Genomic DNA, 8,383 nt, shown 5'->3' with positions numbered 1-8,383 from the left:
AGGTTCTGTCCATGCAAATTTAAAGGAACTGGCGAGTTTACAGTAGGAATTAATAAATCCTGGCAGCTTGTGGTGAGAAAGACACAGAAGGCATCCCAGAATAAGCAGCCTTCACAGCCCATATTTATCAGGGGAGATCACGGGTGAATTGTGACTTTCTTTAAAAACCCTTGAAGATAACAGTACCTGATGTGCCAACAGCTCTCTTCAGAAGTGTTAGGCTGTTTTGTCCCATAAAAAGCTGTTGTATTTTTGATCAGTGATTTTTTGCTACCTAAATAGCTTTCACTCACATCCCTACTTTAACTTTTCTTTGTATTCAAATGCCCTAATGTGTTGTTTATGCTCTCCATAATCGAAACTCTGTCAAATATCACATATATTGTTGTATTAATAAGCACAAGCAAACCAAATTTAATTTGAAGTTGTGTTGCTGCCCACCAGACAAACATAAGTGGAATACTCCCAAGAAAAATGTTCTTCTCTTCAGCAGCGAGATGCTCCAGACAGAGGTCCAAGTTTTGGCTGCTTACTTTGACAACATTTTGGTGCCGAGGAGGGAATGGACTGCATTTAATCCCCACCTTAAATTTGTATCATACGGCCAAATTTTGATGGCAGATTTTTTTTTTCTGTGTAGTAAGTAATACACAAGGCAGAGTATCATATTTCTTGACAATTTGAGGGATTATTTTGTTCATTTAATGCACAAATAGCTGGGATATATTTTTTCTTGTTGATAATTTTTGCAAAAATTCTGACCACATCTTACATAATCGCTCCTCTGATGGCTAAAGCACTTTGCAAATTGCCTCTCATTCACTCACAGGCACCAAGCTGCCATGCAAGGTGCAGGACAGCCCATCAGGGGCAACTCTGTGTTGAGTGACTTGTCCTAACCCTGCATGAGGTAGCTTATAGTGACTTTTTGTGGAAAACAGCTGCCAGTTGTGGCTGTAATTGGGATTAAGAGTCAGAGACTGTAAAACCAAGACAATGAGCTGCAACATGAAGGGAGTCTGGAATTTCCTACAGCTTCATGCCTTTCACGTCATTCACAGACATTTGGCACATTGCTGTTACAAGAATACTGATTTTCCAATGGAGAAATTTGCCATTTCACCCATTTTAAAAGGACCAGTGTGTGGGATTTCATCACCATTTAGTGGTGAGTTGGCAGATTTGCAACTAGCTGAACACCCCTTGTTTCATTATCTTCTACAGTGGCTGCCAAAATCCAGAAAATTGCAAATGTCCCTCTCCAGAGCCAGCGATTTTAGACGATAATTAACAATTGACAAAATTAACTTGAATACTGTGTTCCATTTCTGCCAATAAGTCCCCCTAAATCCTTTACACTGGTCCTTTAATTTTGTTCATAGCTTTATCTCCCAGTCATCCCTTGAGTAGTTTGAACCATCTTTCTGGATGACAGCAGTACTGAGTTAATCTGCTCAAATTCAGTCATCATCATTCAGTTACGGGGTTTAAATTTGGAATTTGTGTCGTGTTTGGGTCTTCATGTAAGGCACATCAAAGTTTTTTCCATGCACAGAGCTGGTTAGATGCACTGGTAGACACAAAAGATTTTTGAAAAAGATTGCAATTGCAATTGGAAACTTGAGACTCTTGAGAGATCTCATCTGGTGAGCAAAATCATTCACCTGCTCTTTTATGAACCTCTTCCTAGGCAACATGATAATAGCACTGGGCTAAGTCCATTAAAAATAACTGCTGGGATGTTATTCATGATCCAGTTGCTAAGCCAACCGGGACAAAAATAATGTAAAAATAAGACTTGATGACGAGAGGAACCAGCGGGAGAGCTTCCTGGAACAGCAAAGTTAACTTATGAAAAATAGCGAAAGGTTCACATTTGTTGTGTGCTTGGAATAGATTCAGGTAAACATGGTGGCTGTCGTGTCCAGTCGAAATAACAAAGGCCTCGTCTAGCTTCCGCTTTCAGGAAAAACAGGCTGCTGACAATCAGGTCAAACAAGATAAATTATAGTCTAGTCTTCAAGAAAACAAAACAAACACAGTAATGACGAAATACAGGCCACCATCAGTCTGCATTGTCAGCATTCAACCTCTCAATACTGACAGCTGACACTTGGAGATAATGCACATTCCTATCATATCCAATGATGCAGTGATTGATATGCAGGATGTCATGACTGTAGAGTCTTGTTTGTTGCGTTGTGTCTGGTTTTGTCTTGTGGTTTCTTGTATTTGATTTCCGTGTCTTTTGTATCTTGTCTTGTGTCTTGTTTTTCCATGCCCTCATGTGTCCTTTAAGTTCTCCTGTGTTTTTTCCTATGTTCCCTCTGGCTCCCTCTGTCTATTGCTTTGTTCCCTTCATGTTCTCATGTGCTCCTCCCCTTCGTTATCTCACCTGTCGGTCCACCTCACCTGTTCCTCGTCTTGTCATTAGTGTCTGTGTATTTAGTCTCTGTGTTCCCCTCAGTCCTTGTCTGGTCATTGTTCTTGTCAGCGTCCGTCTCTGTCCATGCGCCAGTTCTTGTGCCTCTGCCTGTCTGTTCCTTGTTACCCCATGGTATGTGTTTTTGGAGTTTTGCATTTTGCCTTTGATTTGTACTTTGTCTTGCTGTTTTTGTTGCTACTTTGCCTTGCTTTCTTTTGCTACTTTGCATCTTGCCCCCCGTTTTGCCTGCTACTGTTTTTGTGTTCAGCTTTAAAATAAAGCTCGCCTTTTGTTCCCCATATCCTTGCCTCTCGTGTGTAACTGCGTTTGGGTCCACCTTTCCCTTTCCGTAGTCTTCCCTTTTACCCCGACCTGACACAGGATGCTAAAATTTCAGTATTGGAGTATCACCAGTATAATTTCACAATATTAATCAATCGATTGTCATGTTATCTTAACACAAGCCTATCCATCCAAACTTCCGAAAATGTCTATTCTTTCATTTAACTCTACTTAAACCTCCATTATTTGATTTAGAAAACACAGCACTGAGCTGATTTTGTAAATATGTTAGCAAACAGTTGCCTATCTACAGGCTCACCAGTTAAGAAATGGCATTGGGAACTAGAATGGCCTAAGTGTATACCTCCACCAAGGCCCAACAGTCCTCTCAAATCATCCAACCGACCAACCAAGTTCTCTATGCTGAGAACTGTGGAACCCCATGTCATTCATCTGTATTGAATTTTGTTTGCGGATACTTTCAAATTTCAGCAATAGAAAACCACCGTGGTTCAAAGAAACAAACCTTTTGAAGTTCCCTTTTACAATTACTAACAATGCATGCTGGTGAACTTACACCAGAGCAGGACAGTGTTACATGGTTTACTGAGGAAGAGGAAAAGAACGAGAATAAAGGTAAGGCACAAAGTCCTTTAATGAGAACACAGGCGAGTTAGGCCTGGCTGCTGCCATATCATTAGTAGTTCTGTGTTTGTCACATAAATTGTCTGTGGCTGTGTGAGAGGTTGCAGACAAGTGTTTGGTAACACAGCCTGGCTTTCAGCATTTCTGATCTTCAGCACACACCCTGCTGACACCTACATCCAGACAGGACAATCAACACATCTTTTCATAAACTCCACACCAACACTGGCTTTATGCAATGTGAGCAAATGTCACATAAGGCTTTTTTTCTCTCAGCATAATGTTAATGGATGTTACAAAATGTGCGCAGAGCAAAAAATAAAAAATAAATTGAGCTGGCACAGTCAGTCAAGAGTAGTTTGGTAAAAATTTACATTTTGTGTCACCAAATGTGACGCTCGGCAGCAGATGGTTTTGAATTCAGAATACTGTATTTCCAAGATGAATATCAATAATTAACCTTTATCATTAATACTGCTAAGACAGAGGGCTCCGATTCTCTCATTCTGCTGCATACAGTATGTCAATTCCAATAACTTTTCTTCGTCACGACAAGTCAAGTATAATGACTCCAACAAATTGTTCTCCGAAGAGAAGCTCAGATCTTTCTGTGTCGTCATTTAACAATAATGAAATGTTCGTAGTTTGAGATGTTTCACAATGATGAAACAATTTAAAACTGCCTTAGTCATTTCAGATGATTGGATTTGATAATTGCATTGCAGTGCAGTGATTTCACGCTGGGGAGGGGGGCATTATCAGATTGGGATGAAGTACTTAGATCTATCACTGATGTCAAGGTGTTACAAAAGATCTAAAAATACTACAGTACAAGTGGAAGTCAAAAATTGTGTCAGCTATATTATGCTTAAGTTTCACAGAAAAATGGACCACATCAATGTGTATGCAATTCTTTGTTAAATACTTCAGCCTGTTTTCATTCCCAATGCAGTATAACTACCAAGAAAGGTCTCAGTTAGTGGGCGGTCGGTCAGATCAACAATGGTCTTTCCCTCCAGAGATTGGGGTTCGCAACTGGTTTGCAATCAAGAGTCAAAAGTGATTTGTTAACCTATGTAATGATGAAACTTACATTATAGCCGCTACATCAATGATGTATCATCAGTAACATACATAATGTAAGACTGAACACATTCATTTTTTTATACAAAATCCAATCTTTTTCTAAATCTCACCATTAGTTTTGAAGCCCAGACCTGACCAAAAAGCACAACAGTGCGACACTATAAAAACCTCAAAATGTGCTTATGCTTGTGTCTTTATGTAGCACTTATGTACAGTATCACCTGTTGCATGATTGTATTTTTCTTTGCAGTTATGACATAAATGTGGGTACTACGAGTAGAATTTACAGAGTTTACAGCAGCGTGGCAAATGACTAAAATTTTTTTCCTTAGGGAATGAATGAAGCAAACCATTAATTACTTCATTAACAGAACGCAGTGGGAGTAAGTGATGCATTAAAACAAAAGGTGTTAGTTGTTAGCAGCATCACGTCGATGGAGACTAACAAGGATTGTCCTCATGTTGAAGTGTGCTTTCTGCATATGACTGTGGGAGAGGACTTTTTTGGGGATCACCTGTGGAGGTGCAGAGCTCATCGGTTGATATGTGCTGTACTCAGAGTGCTGAACAGGAAAACCCATTATTGCCATGACAACGCCATGCACCTGCGTCGGAATGGCGTCAACCGAGTCCCCGAGCCTCACAGCAATACCTTTGTTTTCTTCCTGTAATTCAAAGGAAAGCTCGCCCTCCGGCTTGAGTCACATTATGATCTATGTGTCAGGAACAGGAAATGAAAGGAGCTGTGCTCTTTGGTGCTCTGACTGGATTGTGCAATGATCATTTTGTTTCCAAGCTATATATTAAATCCTAATCAATAACGAATAACTCAGCTACACTCTAGCAAGCGGTTTTCCAGAGTTTTCATAATCCTTGATGGATAAATTCCGGAAAGTCACTCATATTCTCACGTATTCTCTTAATCTGCCTGAAAGTAATTCATTCCTGATTGGTCTTTAAGAGCTATATGGAGAAGCCATGTGCAAGATGAGGGACAGTGGTTTTTAGAGGGAAGAGATTTTTGCACCAACTGTTTTTACCTCTTGTAGTTTTCCTTCATTCTGTGTCTAACCTGCTCTCCTCTCTCTCTTGTCAGCAGGACACTGTACCTGAGTGCAAATGGAGCCTGAACCTCTCATCAAACATCTCCGTCTCTCTTCTCTTTCCTCCACTGACATGTCAGCACCACTCGGTTCATTTGAATGTGTAATCAGAGACTGTTCATACTGCTCTACAGACCACTACCACAACACTACAGATGAGTTGTGGTCTCTGACAATGGAGTCTCAGGGAGCCTGTAGGTGGACAAGGGCCTCTTTGATACCTCTGGTTCGTAACCTGTGCCCTCGAGTGGGTCGCTCTTAATTAGATTTCCTGAGGGCACAGACAGACATCAACTCTCCTCCTTGTTGTACTTTAAAATTCATGTTAATCCCAATGAACTGCTGAACCCTACAGCAAGTTTTCAAAATTGCCACTGTCAGAGTGTTTTCAGGTAATAACTTTTTGGAGATTTTGTGCAAACAGTGATTTGTGGAAATATGTTGTTATATTCAGACATAGTTGAGTTTTGTGTAGAAATGCATGATACTGGATTTTTGCTGATGCCTATTTATTTGGCTGATTGCCAATCCACATATTATTTTCTACCTAATTACAGAGAACATCAAGTATAAATTAACATGTTATTATGCTGTTATTCTAATGGGCCACTGGCAGATGCAGACAGTGTTTTCCAAAATGTAAACATTCCCTGAGCAAAATAAATCAATGATTTGCGTTGTGTGTGCATCATCAAAGCGTCATCTTATTGGCATGTCATACTGGCAGTAATTTTCATTTCTGACCAATGCTGTCATTTCATTTTAAAGCCTTTATCGCAAAGTGCAGATGTCATTCTGCATCCCTAATTTTGTGTCAATATTTCTTATGGTTTCAATCAGAAACTGAGAATATTTTCAAAAAATTGGCACTACTCGAAAAATATTTTAATTCATCAAGCAGGCACAGTGTTTTCATCCTGCTCACAGCTGCATCACTGATGAGTAAACATGATTTTCTACTCATCTCACCTTGACAATGTGAACTAGTCTTTATCACAGTGTTTTGTAGTTTGCTTAAACTGATTTAATTTTCTTCAACTGGTGAGAGGATTCTTCTGGGAGAAATGTACCAGTGATCTTTTTCAGGCGTTCTTCCAGAGTGGTGCACAGAGAACAATCTACTGCTCAGTGTCAGCAAAACCAAGGGACTGATTGTTGATTTCAGAAAAAAAGAGGTAAAGACCTACCCAAGCCACAGTCTGTTCACTCTGCTGCCATCTGGCAAAAGACCAATAAGTATTTGCTGCTGTGCCACGAGAACTAGGGAGCGGCTTCATTCCTCAGGCTGTGGGATTCCTCTACTCATCCTTTAACTTTCATTGCATAAAATTTCTGTTTTCGTTTAGCATAAAAGGACTGAACTTAGCTTTGTATTATAACAACCAGGGTTGCACATTTGCCTTAACCTGAGGAAGCATAATTAATGCTGTGTTTAATTTTGCATGCCGATAGATGATAATGAAATAAAAATACAATGGTTTAGACAACAAAACTACTTGGTGAGGTTGTGGAAAAGATGACGTAATGTTAATTACTGACTTTCGGTTTCAAATGGGACATGATCACCAGCCTCTTTAGTGGAAGTTATGTGTTTGGTCCACACCTCCGTGAACCCAAGCTTCAACCCTGCTTGGACTTTTCTTGCACTTTATATTATGTCACGTGACATTTTTTGTATGTTGTATTTTGACACATCTGTTTTCCACAAAAATGAAGAAAGAGGATTGACATATAACAAAGTTTGAGTGGCGACCGAGCTGATATTTGCATAAATGACACTTTTATTGAAGTTTTGTGGGAACAGTATGTTCAGTCTTGTTTTCTTTGAATGTTTAATTATCCGATAGAATTTGGTGCACATGAACCCAGGCAAAAACCTTTTTAATTACCATGATCCTCCTTTGAGAAATGCTTATCAGACCTTTGAATGTCATGCAAGACTCACTTTCCAGAAAATGTCAAGACATGTGGGATTGGCTCCGGTCTAACACGGGAACATCTGGACACTCCCACAAGACCTTCACACTCCGCCTGCTGACTAGAGACTTACAGCATATTTAGTGTGCTCACCCTTCACAGTCACTAGAAGAACCAACACCCATCCCACCCTCAGACTAACACTCAGGAGTCACAGCTCAGGTCCCCTTTCGTTCTGAGCTGTGGATGATCGCACATATGATCATCCAATTAGTTAACTGTCATTTTCACCTCATTCCTCCCCCTTGGTTGACCTCGTTCACTGCATTTCAAACATGCATGCATTTATGTGCACACTTGTGCTCAAGAACATTTTTTCCAGCCCATGATCCCAGGAACTGTTTACCGTTCAACCTTTGTTAATCACTGAAACTTATTGCTAAGCCTGCTCAGACTGTCAAGGTTTGGCAGAGAGGAAGATAAAGCAGATGGCTCTGTAGGAGAAGAGAATCTCTCAGACAGCAGGAGTTGGGAGTACGGTGCTGAAAAGTTTGATAAGGACTGGAGGGTGTATTATGTGCTGATTGGCAGGAAAAAACTTTTCAACTTTGTCTGAAGGAAAACTCTCAGAATAATGTACTCAGGTACCCATTACAAAAAAAAAGCAGTATTCAAACTATGTTGTCTTTTCAGGTTGAAAGCAGTCAAAGGCATTTTTGCAGGTTTCTACTGCTCAGGATTTCAGATTTTACATTGTGAAGACTTAGTAAAAACCCAAAGGAAGTTTGTTACTGAGTGTAGGTGGTGCATACTGTATAACCCAGCTTCTGTGCTTTATTAAAAAGAGCTATTTTGACAAGTATGAGACTCAAGCAACAGGAATAAAAGACCCTACTGGAGAAACTTAAGCAGGTGGCAGGAAATC

The 8,383-nt window shown here is 40.0% G+C and overlaps 1 long non-coding RNA gene across 1 annotated transcript; it reads left to right on the top strand.

Annotated features, from left to right (window-relative positions):
- Window positions 1-2,482: 2,482 nt before the first annotated feature.
- Window positions 2,483-6,221, top strand: LOC115579317 (uncharacterized). Its single transcript, XR_003983630.1, has 2 exons — window positions 2,483-2,557; window positions 5,535-6,221. It is a non-coding gene; the product is annotated as an uncharacterized LOC115579317 (long non-coding RNA).
- Window positions 6,222-8,383: the final 2,162 nt, after the last annotated feature.

Source organism: Sparus aurata, chromosome 3 (genome assembly GCF_900880675.1).
Source record: "Sparus aurata chromosome 3, fSpaAur1.1, whole genome shotgun sequence".
In the NCBI taxonomy this organism is placed as follows: domain Eukaryota; kingdom Metazoa; phylum Chordata; class Actinopteri; order Spariformes; family Sparidae; genus Sparus; species Sparus aurata.
Note: the sequence above shows the minus strand (reverse complement) of the source record. Positions and strands in the feature narration are given on the sequence as shown.